The following is a 16,371-nucleotide window of genomic DNA, read 5'->3' on the forward strand; positions in this document are numbered from 1 at the left end:
CTCGGTGAGTATAAAACAATAAAGAACAATGGCAAGACATATTTGGCACCATACGGGCCTTCGCTAAAATGAAGAACCATATTGTGCTTCGCTAGAGTAAAGCACATTTGTGTAAAAATCCTGAAGGAGCAAAACAGAAGCACCTGCCTTGTGAAAAAATATTTACGTGTGTGACTAACACTGGAAGACGGCCCCGGGCTGCTAATTGAGAATGTCCCACGTCTAATTTAATTATGATGATAAACAACAAGAACAACAACAACAATAATAATAATAATAATAACATAAGGAACCGCTTTCTGCTGCCTGTTATTACTAATACTGGAGGAGCCCGTGCCTGACCACTTGCACGTTTACCTTGACAAGTGTGAAGCAGACAGTCAGCGTACAAGCCATAACACAGATCCACACTTGGCCACTCAGTGGGTAGTAGAAGCTCAGCCAACTGGGTGTTATGACCGGCGTGGCCATGGCGAATTTAGCAGGTGTTTGATCAAAGGGAAAAGTCAAATCCCATCTGGAAACATCGTTAGAAATAATGAGGCTACGTTTGTAGATGTTATAGCCATTTGTTACATCCAACCATAGGAAAGACTTTGTTCTCGAACAACAACAACAACAACAATAATAATAATAATAATAATAATAAATAATAATAAATAATAAATATAATAATAATAATAATTATTATTATTAAAATAACAATAATAACAACAATAATAATTAAGAATGAAAGTAAAGCATTCGGAATCCGAATTCTAGTCGCCCACCAGTATATGCTGTTGGCCAAGTCCAAGATATTGGCCATACATGGATATGCTGAAGGTTCATGTTGACAGCTCAATCCGTTTATGAGACATAATTGTGCCACAGGCGGGCTATAAATAACACTTGATCTTAGCAGCCATATTTCTGACCTTGAACCTTGACCCTGAGTGCCCATTTTCGAACTCGGCCAAGATTTTGGCCATATCTTGTTACCTTGAAGGATTCATGTTGATAGCTTAAGCCGTTCATGAGATATAATGGTGCTAAAGGTGGGTGATAAAAAGTAGCTGACCTTCGGCAGCCATTTTGGTGACATTGACCTTGACCCCGAGTGCCCACTTTTCAACTCGGGCAAGATTTTGGCCATATCTTGAGGCCTTGAAGGTTTCTTGTTGATAGCTCTAGCCGTTCATGAGATATAATGGGCACACACACACACACACACACACACACACACACACACACACACACACTGAGGCAAAGGCCATCCCAATGGGGGAATCACACCAGCTGCGAGCCGTTACATATCTTGCGTGGCTCAGAATATGACCTTGAGCTTGACCTACTTTCACAAATTTCAAACTCGTAGATTTTCATCCCTGCTACAGTATCTATCAAATACCAGACGCCTTAATCCCATACGGGGTGATCACGAACAAATTCCCTCCACGTCGCCCTGTCCCCCCCCCCCCTCATTTCACTGCCCTGCTCCCAGCTCACATCCCCTTCTCACATATACCTCTCCACTCCATCCCTCCATCTCATCCTTGGCCTCCCCCTCCCTCTGTCTCCCTCCATGTCACTCACATACACTCTCCTCGTCAGTCTCTCACTCTCCATCCTCTCCACATGGCCAAACCACCTGAATGTGTTTCTCCGAACGCTTTCTGTCACATCCACATCCATACCACAACTCTCCTTCACATCCTCATTTGTCAGTCCGTCTCTCCATGTTACTCCACAGACTCCTCTCAAATAACTAATTTCCACTGATCTCACTCTTGTGTCCCTCCAACAACGTCCAAGCTTCACCTCCATCCGTTAGAGATGGTATCACAATACTGTCATGTAGTAACTTTTTCACTTCCATATGGGGGCATGGGGGCTCAGTGGTAGAGCATCAAGCTCGTAATCGGTGGATTGCAAGTTCGAGCCTCACCCGGGACTGCCGAGCCGGGAGTGGTAGTGCGCTCCTGTAACCTAGCAGGACTATATGATCCAATACAGGGTCTAGCTCGGGGGAATGCCATTTCTCCCCATTTCACTTCCATGCTCACTTCCGTGTTTCTTATCATGGCATATCAAGGAACCAGCAACCTTTCTTCCTTGTTATACCCTTTCAAGCACTTCACCCTTCAAACTTCCATCCTTATTCATCACATTACCCATGTACTTAAATGTACCCACATTTTCCATTTCCTTATCATCTAGCCTCACTGTACATTCACTGGCTTTACTTATCTTGAAGATCATAACTTTACTCTTCCCTACATTAACCTTTAGTCTCGTTTCTTACAGTCTCCCAAACTCATCCACCAAGCCTTGCAGCTCCCCTTCATCTTCACCTAACAACACAGTATCATCTCCAAACAACAGGACATGGAGTTTCCAAACACTGCCCTCTCTCATTACGCCACTCCAACATCCACTGCCCTACCTTGTAACTCTTTTGTAACCCCATCTATGTGCAGACCATATGACACATCCCTGTTTCAACCCAAACTTCGAATAGAAAAATTCACTCAGTTCACCATCCACACGCTTTGCTGCCTTAGCACCCTCATACATACTCTTCACAACATTCAACAACTTCCCATCTACTTCATATATTCTTAATACTTTCCTTAATCCTTGTCTATCCACCCTGTCATATGCTTTCTCCAAATCCATGAAGGCCGCATACAACTTCTTTCCCTTCTCCAGAAATTTTTCCACTAAAGATCTATGAATGAATATCTGATCTTCACAACCACTTCCCTTCCTAAAGCCTCCCTGTTCTTCTCCAACTAATTTCTCTGTTATTTCCCTAATTCTGTCAATAAGTATCCTACCATATACTTTTCCTATTACACAAAGAAGACAAATGCCCCTATGATTACCACACACTTCTTTTTCCCCTTTCCCTTTGTACAAGGGAATTTTTATACCTGACTTACAATCCTCCAGGACTCTACCTTCCTCCCTGGCCAATCTGCACATCTACCACATCCATTCTACCACTATCTCTCCCCCATGGTTCAGCATTTCACCACACACTCCGTCAATTCCTGGGGCTTTCCCCATTTTGACTTTCTTCATCGCTTCCACATCTTTCATCCTACTGATTTCTTCCTGTCTTCTCACCTCCCTCCTTCTCCCAGCCATTCCCCAGCCACTTATACTCCCATTTCTTTCATTCTCTATGCAAAAAAAAAAAAAAAATCCTTAAAATGTTCTCTCCATCTGCTTACTTTTTCTCCCTTCTCCACTAGTAATCTACCATTTTTATCTTTCACTTCCCTACTAACTTCATTGCCACCCTGTCGAACTCTCTACACACCTGTAAAATTTTGTAATGATATCTTGAACGGTTCCAAAGTTATCAGTGTAACAGAACCACAGATTTTGACCTACTTTCACCAATTTCGAACTCGTAGAAATTTTTTATCCCTACTACATAACTGTAAATTTCTGTGATGATAATTTGAGGAGTTGCGAATTTATCGTATTAACAGACACACACACCTTCTACTTCCACAAATTTCAAACTCGTAGTAGATTTTCATCCCTTCTACACACCTGTAATATTTTGTGATGATACCTTGAGCATTTGCAAATTTTTCATGGAAACAGACACACAGAGCTTGACCTACTTTCACCAATTTCGAACACGTGATCGATTTTTTATCTACTACGGACCTGTAAAATTTTGTGATGATATCTTGATCGGTTGCGAAGATATCGTGCCAAGAGAAACACGGACAGACGGACAGAAAGACGGAAAGACTGAAAACAGTACTAGCTTCGCTATCGCAGCTAATAATAATAATAATAATAATAATAATAATAATATTATTATTATTATTATTATTATTATTATTACAGCTGAAACTGAAGTCGTATCTGGAAACAGTACCGGAATATTACAGATTTTTTTTTTTATATATATATTTCCAGCTTCCCATGGCTCCATGCATACCCTCCAGATCATTTCCTTTACCATCGATCATTGTCATACTACAAGAAGCTACAGTATATTATTTACAACTCCATCATCATCATCCCATCCATCCTTCCCAGTTCTGTTTATTATGTTGGGAAGACGAAAATAACAAAGAATTAGGATCAGGTAATATATTTTTCTCGTAGATGAATATATAGTCCTTCTTGGACGCACTGCCAAAATATAACTTGTTGGTACTGATGTTTTTCATCGTCGGCTGATATGATATCCTTTTTAAAAGATGAGCCAGTTTCTAACCTCTTCATTATGGGATGGGCTTTCTTAGACTTACTAATGTTGCTTTGTAAGGTAAGTGAACCAAAAGAAGTGTCATTATTGTGAAAAAGCAAAAGAAGGTAATATGTGCAGAATGCAGTTCCACATTTGTAGACAGTCAGTAGAAGAAAGCTCTTGACTTTTGTGCACTGACACTTCATTTTAGCAAATAAAATAAATATCATATATTATTTCTCTGATCACTTACTTTATCTATAATTAATAAGACATTAGGCAATTTCAAATTACAGTAAATAGGCTATCTCTATGTTTTGACAATGTATAGCTTTTCTTTGCTGCATAAAACCATCTTCAATTAAACCGGATTATCAATAAAAACAGTGAACACTGCAGTGCAAAGGTTACCCTTAGCTTAGAATCTCACCTCTCTAGTTCTTGTGGCATAACACCATATACCACTGATGCCATGAATGATTTACGAATCTGCACCTGATCTGTCACCTGCAAGTAAATGTAACATTAAAATAAAGAAATGAAAGCCCCAGTTGAAAGTGTTAAGAAGCGAGATTTGCCAGTTATGTAGCTGAGATCTTGACGTTTCCTGATATTTACGATAGCTAGTTCCGGTACGAGTCAGAGTTGCCTGTTAGCCTGCTGTTTGTGAGCGTAGTTGTTTCTTAAGTAATGCGTTAATTTTTATGCTCTTTTTCTTAATAATGTTTTATTCAAGTAACTGCTTGTTAAATTATGTTCGTATGGTTAATGATTAAGAGTGTTATGTAATGTGAGACAACTCTGGCATGTTTTGATGTCTCTGAGTTGGTAACTGTGCGCTTTCTCTAGAATACACCTGAAATGTGGAAAAATGTAGAAGTTTCGAGAGTAATGCAAGCTTATACAAGATGGTGTGGAGACTATTTCAAGTTCAGTCGGGCTTCAGTTCAGTTTGAGTGGAGTTCAGTTGGTTTTCGGTTCAGTTTGAGTGTAGTGCAGTATTGGTGCAGTACTGTTAGTGAAGTTTGTGAAGAGTTGCTGGCAAGCATTAAGTGTAATTACCGTCAGTGAAGATTATTTTCGGTACTTGTGAAAAACTGTGAAGTGTTGTCAAGCATTAGGTGTAATAACTGTGAATTGTTGTTAAACATTAAGTGTAATTGCAATCAGTAAAGTGTGTATACCTCTAATGCTTGTGAGAACAGTGAAGAGAAGTTGGAAAGCATTAAGCGGAATTATTTGGAAAATAAAGACAGTGAACTTTAAGGAGCCAGTGTTTATTTTTGCCTCAGCTGATCTTGTGTACTGTACACCTAAAGGCTGACCCATAGGAAGAACAACTCATTGGGCAACGTCCTTTCTGTACGGTACTACTGCTGTTGGAGCCTGTGGCAGTGTGGGGCGAGGACGTAACAATATATATTTTTTCTCGTGTCATTTTTACTATAAACTCCATCAGCGATATGTTTCAAACTAAAAGTTATGATGTAGCATTCCTTAAAGCATACCAGCAAGATCCCCGTCCTAATTCGAAAGAAACTGATCATTTTAGTGCATAATAATTTACGAGCCAAAGGTTCCAAGTATAATAATGTATTGTTCTTCCTAAGAAGAACTATAAAAACATCATCACGTTTATTTCGAGATGTCTGGATTGGAGACATAGTTTAAAAGTTTAGAGGTCATAGGCAGTGTGAAATACAAAATGATGACAGTTCCTAATTTGACCATTTGTATACGTGAGGACTGAAAGCTGGACAGGAAAGGGGACTAGGGTTCACTGCTTGGAGGATGCTATATGGCTTCCGTTACTGGGGAGGGACAGAGGCATTCACTTCACAAGAGTAATGATCTTTGAAATGTCAGTAAAATATGGCAGGATATGCAACACGTCAGTGAAGTGCGAGAATCACGATGCCAAAAGAGGCAGGGGGATGGCAGGAAGTTATTCCTTTACCTCCACTGTGTTCTAAATACGAGAGAGAGAGAGAGAGAGAGAGAGAGAGAGAGAGAGAGAGAGAGAGAGAGAGAGAGAGAACTCCTTACAGAGTCAAAACTATCCCTTGGACAAAGCCAGCAAACTGTCCAGGGATAATGGACGAGCTACGGCAAGTTTTTTCTTTTATTATCTAGTTTTACCAATTAGGGAATAAACAGAATGAAACAAATTATTGTTTTTGTACCAAACGTTTTGGAAAGAAATGTAATCACATCCTGTAAATAATAAGATAATAACAAATCAGACCAGAGATAGAGTCGAAAGAAACCCGTTGGTGCATATCAAACAAGAAAAACCGACGTCACTCACAGAGATGCACTATGGTTGAAATTATCTATGTACACTACATACTGCGGGTTCATAAATAAAATGATCTATGTACACTACATACTGCGGGTTCATAAAAGACACCAAATAGGATATCCCTGGGGTTTATCTTGCAGTTCTAGGTGGCACTGACGAAACCAATGCCAGCGACAGTTTGTACTGTATGTTTCATTGATTGACATCGATCATCACTGTGGTCAGTGGACAGGTTAAAGTGCTGTTTCAGTATGATGACTTTTTTTTTTTTTTTTTTTTTTCGGCCTATCAACCATTGGGGCCGAAGCCCCTGGTTATTAAGGCCGTGTATATACAGTATATATATATGTATATACATTTAAACATATATACATATATATACAAACATATATATATAAATACATACACATACACACACACACACACACACTTCCATGCATACATACAGACACACTTTCATGCAAACGTACATATATATATAATAATTTTAATCTTATTTATTTTTATTTTTTTTTATTTTTATTTTTTTTATTTTTTCTTGGTTTTATATTTTTTATACCTTATATTATAAAGGAACACTAATCTAAAGACCCTAAAACTAATCACCTAACAGACAAATCGCTAACCTATACTAAATCCTACAGAGACAAATAGCTAGACCTACACTAATGGTAAAAATACCTCGACTAACAGAACATCATCGACTGCAGATATGTAATGCCTTTCTACATGACATACCTGCACTCATCACCTGGTGACTGTCAGTCGAGGCACAACCTAATATAGGGGACATCAATATATGAAAGGGAACCAGACGAGTCAGGAACATTTCCATATACGTCAGCTGTCGTCCCTAATTAGAATAACTTAAGCAAGATGGTATAATGTATTTACATAATTTGTACAAAAAGTGAAGAACCTCGCCCAGCAGACCACCATCGACTGCAAGTGCCCAATACCTTCCTATATTGCACACTTGCACTCATCAGCTGGTGACTGTCAGGCGAGGAACTTGGCTTAATGTAGGGGACATCTATATTAGAAATAGATCGGTGGGAGGAGGAACTATTTAAAATATGTCAACTGTCAACCCTAATTAATATTACAATATATACATATTTACTCTTCATAAAAACCATAACCACGCAGTAAAAAAGTCACATCACTCTGATCAGTCCGGTCTCTCTCAAGAAAGCCATCAATTGATCAGCCATAACAATGTCCCCATCACCCAGGATGTTGGAAAGGGTGAAGGGGACGTCTGCTGCGCCGCAGTAATTTATAAGTGAAGCGCGTTCACGAATAAATCGCCGACAGCGCAGGATGATATGACTAATAGATAACACCGCATTACAGATATCACAGTGCGGTGGGAAGCGTCTTTCCATATATGGTTTTATGTGGGTTACAATGGTGGCATTAAGCCGTAACCGTGCCAACACTTTTTCTTCTAGGCGACTGGGACGGTTGGCAGTGTCCCAGTCGCCCAGGTACGGCTTACAAGTTGGAATATTTAGTCTGGTCCACTGACCTTACCACAGAAGATTTATTGATTTCTTTCCGAGAGATAGACTCGACCGTAGATCACGAGGAACGTCCCAAGTCTCCTCGAGCTCTACAGCCGACTTTGCAAGTAAGTCAGCCTGCTCATTACCGTAGATACGACAATGACCAGGCACCCAGATCAGCGTGAATGACTTGTTGCATGAATGCAACTTATTAACGATGCGGCCCTGGATCTCGTGAGAGTCCGTAGTGCAAGATGCAATTGCCTGAAGGGCTGATTTTGAATCTGAAAATATGACAAATGAGTCATGTCTAGAATTGAGAGCATAGTCTATGGCTTTGTCAATAGCAAAAAGTTCTGAAGTAAACACAGATGTATGAGTCGGCAACCGATACCTAAGGGCACATTCAGTCGACCACACACTTGCACCCACACATTCACTCGACTTGGAGCTGTCGGTGTACAATTGATGGGACCCCAAGTGACGAACAATGATGTTACGAAACAAGTGGTGGACCTCCGCCTCCGGCGCCTTGGCCTTTGGTGCTGGGAGCCACGTAACATCGACTGTAAAGCCGGGTGGCTCCCAAGGCGCTATATTTTTAAGCACCAACTTGTCACAGTCACTGGGGTCCACATCAAGCTCCTGAGTCAGTAAGTGGAGGCGACGGCAAGTGGCCGACGCACCCCCGCAGAAGGTGGTGGTATTGACGCAGGGGGTACAGGCCACATTGCCGATATTACTTTTTCTTAATGTCCTTATGCCGTAGGACAAGGCCAGGTGGTCACGGCGAATACGGAGGGGAGGCACATTCGCCTCCACTTCCATACGAGCCACACGGGTACACCGTACAGCTCCAAGACACATTCGCAAGCATTTATTCTGTAACACATCCAATCCTTTCAGTGTGGCATCAGATGCCAAGCCATACACCTGTGCGCCATAGTCTAGCTTCGATCGAATAAGGGACTTATACACCATTAATAAAGATTTTCTGTCGGCACCCCAGGTAGTACCCGCTAGGTACTTGAGGACATTTAACGGTTTATCACAACGAGCAAGCAAAGTATTAACGTGAAGTTTAAAATTCATTCTACGATCAAAATGTATTCCTAAAAATTTTACAGAATTTTGAAAAGGTACCGCCTGATTATCCAAAGTCAAGCACAAATTAGGTACGTTACGATTAGTGAAAACTATAGCGGCACACTTACGTACGGAAAACTTAAATCCCCACTGCAAGGCCCATTGGTGGACGGAGTCAAGGGCTGCTTGAATCCGCCCAGCCGAAAATTGTGCATTACAGGAAGAGTGCCATATTGCACAATCATCAGCATAGAGTGAGTATTTAAGATTCCTCGGGATGGGAGCTGATGACAGAATATCATTGATCATAATACTAAATAAGGTAGGACTAAGCACACTTCCCTGGGGCACCCCGTTTTCCTGGATAAATATATCCGATGTTACGTTACGGGGCAATTTGACAGAGAAAGTTCTGTCCCTTAAGAAATTTGAAATAAAAACAGGCAAATTTCCTCTTAAACCATAAGCATAGAGCTTCATTAGTACACCGTGTCGCCAGGTCATGTCATAGGCTTTATGGATGTCCAAGAACACCCCTATCATGAATTCTTTATTGGCAAATGCCTCTGCAATACAATGCTCCAAATTCATTAAATGATCTAGTGAACTTCTGTATTTACGGAAGCCACATTGTTGATCATTTAACAAATTCTTCGACTCTAAAACAAAAAGAAGCCTATTGTTAACCATACGCTCCATGACCTTACATAGACAAGAAGTCAACACAATAAGACGAAATGAAGTGGGATTCATAAGACGACCAGCCTCTTTGGGTATCGGTATGACGTGCGCAAAGTGCCATGAGTTTGGGAACGTTCGAGACGCCCAAATCTCATTGTACAATGCTAACAACTTAATCAGGTTGTCCTGATTAAGATGCTGGATCATACCGTACGTGATGGTGTCTGGTCCAGGGCTGGTGTCTTTACAGGATTTAAGGGCAAGGAGCAGTTCATCTAGCGTAAACTCTTGGTTGTACGGGGAGTTTACGTCTTCTGTGGCAAAGTCTAATATCTGTAGCTCAGCCGTGCGTTTATGATGTTGGAAACGCGGGTCATAATTGGCTGAGCTACTTACATGAGAAAAACTCCTGGCGAGGATGTTTGCAACGTCCACGGGCTCGTCATAGGTGGTGTTATTCACCTGCAAGGTGGTGACAGGGAAGTATGGGAGTTTACTGTATTATTTAATAATCTTATAGTGGACCAGACTTTATTCAATGGTGTTGTACGAGTCACCGTGGACACAAAGGACCGCCAGGAGTCACGTTTAGCCCTTCTTATTATTCTCCTTGCCTCAGCCCGTGCCTGTTTGTATGCAATAAAATTTTTCTCAGTGGGCTGACTATCAAAAATCCTGTATCTCCTATTGCGTTTTCTTAATGCTTGTCGGCAATCCGGCGTCCACCAATGTGCTCTATGCTTCGCATGAACTGTAGAAGTCTTGGGAATAGCAGCCTCAGCTGCGTGTAATATGGATTGGGTTATATTTTCGACCTTAACATCTATGGTCTCCCCAGATATATCTAAATTGGCGATCCTTGAGAAGGATCCCCAATCTGCTTTCTTATAGTTAAATTTTGGAGGTGGAGGGTCCGAAATGATGTCACGTGTATAAGAAAGACAGATGGGTAAATGATCACTTCCCAAGGAGTCGTTGTAAGGGTCCCATGAGAGATCTTGATGTATACCAGGGGAGGCCAAAGATAAGTCAATGGCCGAAAAGTTACCAGTACGATCATCTACACGAGTCGCTCTACCATCGTTCAGAAGACAGAGGTTGGACTGTAGTATTAGGTCGGCTACTTGCTCCCCACGACCATCAATCCTCAAGCTACCCCATTGATAGTGATGGGCGTTAAAATCGCCCAACACTAACCTATTTCCAGGCAGATGTTCAACTAGTGAATTTAAAGCATCACTATCAATGGGGCCATGTGGGGGACAGTACAGAGAGCAAATAGACAGATACGTGTTATTAAATTTTACTCTGCACGCGACAGCTTCCAGAGTAGAATTTAGAATCACTTCCGTTTGTGGGTGTGATTTGTGTGTGTAAATGGCAACTCCGTGACCTTCATATCTTCTATACGAGTGGTAGTGTTTGAACTGTGGAGGATCAGGATGATCCTCCAGGCGCGTCTCCTGTAAACAAACAATGTCTGGCCTGTGTAGTGAAAGCAAGATAGCTATATTATGTAACTTATTCCCAATACCTCTACAATTCCACTGCAGTATAGTGAATGCGGCGGTTTAAGATTTTCGAGGGTGGCCAGTGTGCTTAGTCTTTTTATGCCCCCTGCGACCAGGTGAGTGGTTACCGGGGGACCTATCCCAGTGCTTGTTTGTGGAGATCTCCATAGTCTCATCAATAACGAGGCTCCCAGATTCCATCGAGGAAGAGCTATTCTTTCTCTCCCTCGCTGGACCAGGAGCAGGAATGACATGAGGACGTGACTGTTTGGTGAGGGTGGTCAAGTTAATTTTATCTGACTTGTCAGGCTTCTGTTTTGACCGCACTGACTGCGAAGGAGCAGCGGCAGCCTGTGAGTATGAAGTGGCAATAGGGATGTCTGTCAGAGAGTTGGAACGTACAGGAGGCTTAGACTGAGAGGTAGGGCGTTGGGCATGAGGAGCGAATGTTAGGTCAGTCTGTGTTTCAACGGTGCACATCACGGGACGGGACACAACCGCCGATGCATAGGAGACATTAGGCTTGGGAGTTGCATGCAACTTCTTCACCTTCTTCCTTGCATCGTAAAAGGAAATGCCCTCGGTCGCCTTCACTGTGCAGACCTCTTTCTCCTCCTTCCACTTGGGACAAGCCCTCGAGGAAGTGGAGTGAGAATCCTTACAGTGGAAGCAACACTCCGTCTCAGATGTACAGTGTTCAGCAGAATGTCCCACATTCGCGCACCTACCACACACTGGCTGGGAAGCCCTACAAGCCTTTTCATGATGCCCATAAATCTGGCATTTTAAGCAACGCAAGGGGTTCAGGATGTATGGTCTGACGTTAAGAATTTCATAACCAATTCTGATGTTTGAAGGTAAAGCAACTTTGCCGAACGTTAGGAAAACTGTGGCGGTCTTCGTCTTCCTGCCTTCCGAGAATCTAGTTATGAAACGGGCCTCTATAACATCCTGCTGAGCAAGTTCTTGTACGATCTCTTCCTCCTCCATGACCACAAGATCTCTGCAGGTGATCACACCTTTGCAGGAATTCATGGAGTGAGGATCGTGGTCTGAACATCATAACAGTGGAACTTGCTCAGTTTTAGCAAATCCTTTACCTGACTTGAGTTCCTAGTTTTAACGAGAAGATCTCCACTCGCAAGTTTTTTTCACTTGTTCCACTTCACCTGCACACCCATCAATCACCTTCTTGATGATAAAGGGATTGAGGCTGGACAGGGAGTGGGACCAACCACATGTATCTGTACAAACTCAGCATTTCTAAAATCAATGTCAAGACGAATTACGTGTCTGGGGCCGTTCAGTCTGGGGGTAGTCAGTCCGTGAGACAGTCGGGGGTCGGTCAGGACTACCTCCCCCTGAAGAGGAGGAGGCAGCAGTGGCGTCCGCCATAGTTACCACTTCCCCCTCACGGGGGAAGTGGGAAGAGAGAGAAAAACGACCAAGGGAGAATTGCCCGGGGAACACACACCTAATCTGAGATTACCCTCTCAAACCACTCTCGGGAGGACGCGCCCGTGTGTAACTCACACCCCAGAGCGATCAGTGGGGGGTACACTCCAGAGGTGAGTAAGCAAAGGCAATCTCAGGAAACAGATATAGACACTTACTATATCTCTAAAGGGCTGGGAGGAAAATGAGGTCTAGCTAACCTAACTTTATTGAAAAACGCCCTAGTGGCGGACAAAACAAAGCTAAAGCCGGTGAGGCAACCCTGCAGCTAGAGGAGAGCCAGAGAAACACGTCTGCACACTCCACGACCATCCATCAAAGTCGTATGATGACACATGTCGTCCAGAATTATATTGTAGAACACTGATATGCTGGAGCTGAATCGAGTTTGCATAATATCTTAAATAGATGACATCTCTGAAAATAGGTTTCTGACAGTAGCTGCCAAAATATCAAATCCAAACCATTGCAGTGAATACTTATTAATTTTGTGAAAAACAATGCAGTTTCTGTAGAGGTAGCATTTTAATAAATCGCCATCACATAAAGTGAGTGAGCTACTAAATATTGCAAAACGGTGCTGGTATTATATTCAGATGTATATTCAAATTAATTACTTTACAACAGCAACAGATAGTAACACCAAAAGTAGACAAGCATAAAATTCTCACCTCGATCCAGCTGCGTGAAGGAAGGATGCGGAAAGTAAAATTCAGGGCCTGGGCCACGGCAACCAACTGATTGTAGTCAGTGCCTGAGTACCTGGTGGTGTTGCCCTCGATGGACTCTCTCCAATAGGGTTCAAATGTAAGCGCCGTCACGTTTATCGTTGCGCCATAGAAACTGCCAAGAATAATGTAATATTCTGAACGTGCGGAAGTTGCAGTGCAACATTAGGTGGAAGTGACTTTTTATTCAGCCTATGATAATCCTGTTGGAATAAAGGCTATTTCGTATTATTCAAAGGAATTATAGGTACTCTATGACAAATTTTTATCATTATTACTGGATTACTAATATTTATTCTGTTTAAGTAATTGTTTCTTGGCTCGATGTTCTCTTTGATTACATTGACCATAATATGTATACTGTCAGCTAGAAGTTATACCTGTTTTACACTAATCTGCACTAGATTTCCAACCTTTCACAACATATTTCACATAACTCAGATGCAGAAAAATTCCAAGTTGTGTCTCTACTTCATTTCCATAACACTTTCTCATGACTAGCACCATAGTCTAGTGTTAATCTCTTGTTAAACCCATTGAAGATGAAGAGATGACAGTTTTAAGCGAGGTTAGAATGAAATGGGTATTGCCCAAGCTATATTCGTGAGTAGTTTGGTTAAGTTACTTATATTTTTTGTTTTGTAATACCCAGTAATATCAACAAAGTATATAAGATACTCCAGTTCTGAAATGGCCAGTAATCTGTACACATTACTTGGTGTATTTCTCCGGGAAAAGGGTGGAAGGTGTGAGATAGCGTAGACCTGATGTGGGGGTCCAGGAAGCCACTTGCAGCACCCGGGCACCGTCAGGACTGTACGGCAAGTGAACCAACATGCTGTACCTGCACAATACGTTTATAGTTTTCAGGCAGAATGAATTATCTTTATTTCTACGACACTACAAGCGTATAATTTCTAATTTCCTTAGCTAATGAAGGGACAGTTTCATGTAGTCTTTAGAAGAACTCCTGTAGTGAAAGTTGTACCTAATCGAGGCTATAATTTAACCCCTTCATTAAGGAAAGTATAACTAACCATGAATGTTCAATCGTTTAAACATTTAAACGTTTAAAATGGTTTTTGAGAAAATTTGATTGATTGGAAAATTATTAAAATAGTACGGTGAAAAAGTTTGATTAAACTGGTATTCGATTCTGGAAGTTCGAAATTTTCATCAGTTCTTAAACTTTTTTGCTGTGTGTGTGTGTGTGTGTGTGTGTGTGTGTGTGTGCCGTGGCCGCGCATGTGCGTGCATGTGTGCATGCGTTTTCAATGAAGCATGTGATTTGCATGGTATATACTGTATTAAATTTTATTGTGCTTGTTTTATAACTACAAAAAGAGACTGCCATTCTCTGAAAATATTTTGCCCCCCCCCAAAAAAAATGCCAGATGAAATACCCACCCGAAGGAGTGACCCCGACACCACCACCCCAAGAGGAGGACATGGGGAGGTGGCACCCACCCCAAGAGGAGGCGACAGGGAGGCTTATAGGTGTCCCGTGCTACACCGGCACTTATCCCCGGTGACCTTATGCCCCTCGTCTATGTAGCCAGACCCACGGGAAGTGCATCGACCAGGTGCATTACCCTCTGATAGGGAGAGCGCCCACCAGAATCAGGGTGAGACTTGCCCTAAGACAGTCCCAAGTAGGCCCTCGGTAGCACTGTCCACCGGACCTGCCTCTAAAAGAGGAAGAGCAACCTCTAGTGCTCACAGACCTACTTTACCCCAGGGAAGCAGCGGTACAGTAGTATCCACCGGATCTACTGTAGATGGAACGTCAACCAGATCTCCTTCTTCTGCCACCCACCATCAGGAGCAGACATCTCAGACCATCAGCCAGACGACCTTCTCCTACAGTCTCCATGAGGGCGGCGGGCCTGTGGTAGAGTCCACCAGACATGCCACCGGGGAGAGACCACCAATTGTTCCCCAGCTACTCTTTTCTCCTAGCAGCAGGAGGGCAGTAGAGTCCATCGGACCTGCCGCAGAAGCCAGAAAGTCCGCTGGAATTTCCCCTACTATTGCCCCTGGGACGAGTGGTCCCCCGGCAGTGTCCCCCAGACCTGTCAGCCTGGAGGAATGTCCCCCGGACCTTCTTCGTCCACTACCCTGGGAAGGAGCTTGGGTAGCATCCCTTGGACCAACCACGCGGAAGAAGTGTCCCCCAGACCTCCTTCCTCTGCCCCGGAGTGGAGTTTTGGCAGGGTCTGACAGACCCGCGAGGCTGAGGGGCAGACCACCGGTCATTCCTCCTTAACTACCCCGGAGGCTCCCTACGAGGGCACAGTCCCTGGCTCAATCTGCCCATTCGGAGGCCGAGTGAGCTGCCCCTCCTGCTCCCCCTCCTCTACAAAGGATGGAGACTGCTCCCCAACAGGACCTCTGCCAGAGAGTATCTGGAGCAGACCTATTCTGAGCCTGGGTGTCCTGTCCCTGCAGCCCAGCCCCCGATGCCCCTAGCAGCTGACAGACTCCCCTAGGGTGAGTGGCTGCAGCCAGTCCCTGACAGTCTTCCCCTCTCGGCGAGACTGCAACCCTCAGACCTCAAGGGGCGTTCTGCAGCTGACCCCAGGCCCGGACCCTCCTCCAGGACTCCCACCACGGCCAAGGGCAGGCGCTGTATGGCACGCTTCTTAGCCCTGTTCGGCCCCAGTCCAGAGGGCTGCCCACCACACCGTCCTCCAACTTACCCCGGACTCCTGATCATGCCGCCCGAGACCTGTGCCCCTACCAGGAGAGCACCCCTGATGGTACCCTGCCTGCTTCAGGCCACCACCTGTGTTGAGCTGTGACTTAGCCCTCAGTGCGCCCCAGCTCCCACCAGTGGCGCAACCAACACTGCAACACTCGTGCCCAATCCCTAGTGCTATAGCCCCTGTGGAAACCCCTA

General features: G+C 43.4%; 1 long non-coding RNA gene across 1 annotated transcript; it reads right to left on the minus strand.

Moving 5' to 3' along the window:
* Nucleotides 1-436: 436 nt before the first annotated feature.
* Nucleotides 437-13,460, minus strand: LOC145395729 (uncharacterized). Its single transcript, XR_013896663.1, has 3 exons — nucleotides 13,416-13,460; nucleotides 4,632-4,708; nucleotides 437-517 (listed from the first exon to the last, which is right to left on the minus strand). It is a non-coding gene; the product is annotated as an uncharacterized LOC145395729 (long non-coding RNA).
* Nucleotides 13,461-16,371: the final 2,911 nt, after the last annotated feature.

Source organism: Coenobita brevimanus, chromosome 33 (genome assembly GCF_032717465.1).
Source record: "Coenobita brevimanus isolate Jiangsu-jjx chromosome 33, ASM3271746v2, whole genome shotgun sequence".
Classification (NCBI taxonomy): Eukaryota; Metazoa; Arthropoda; class Malacostraca; order Decapoda; family Coenobitidae; genus Coenobita; species Coenobita brevimanus.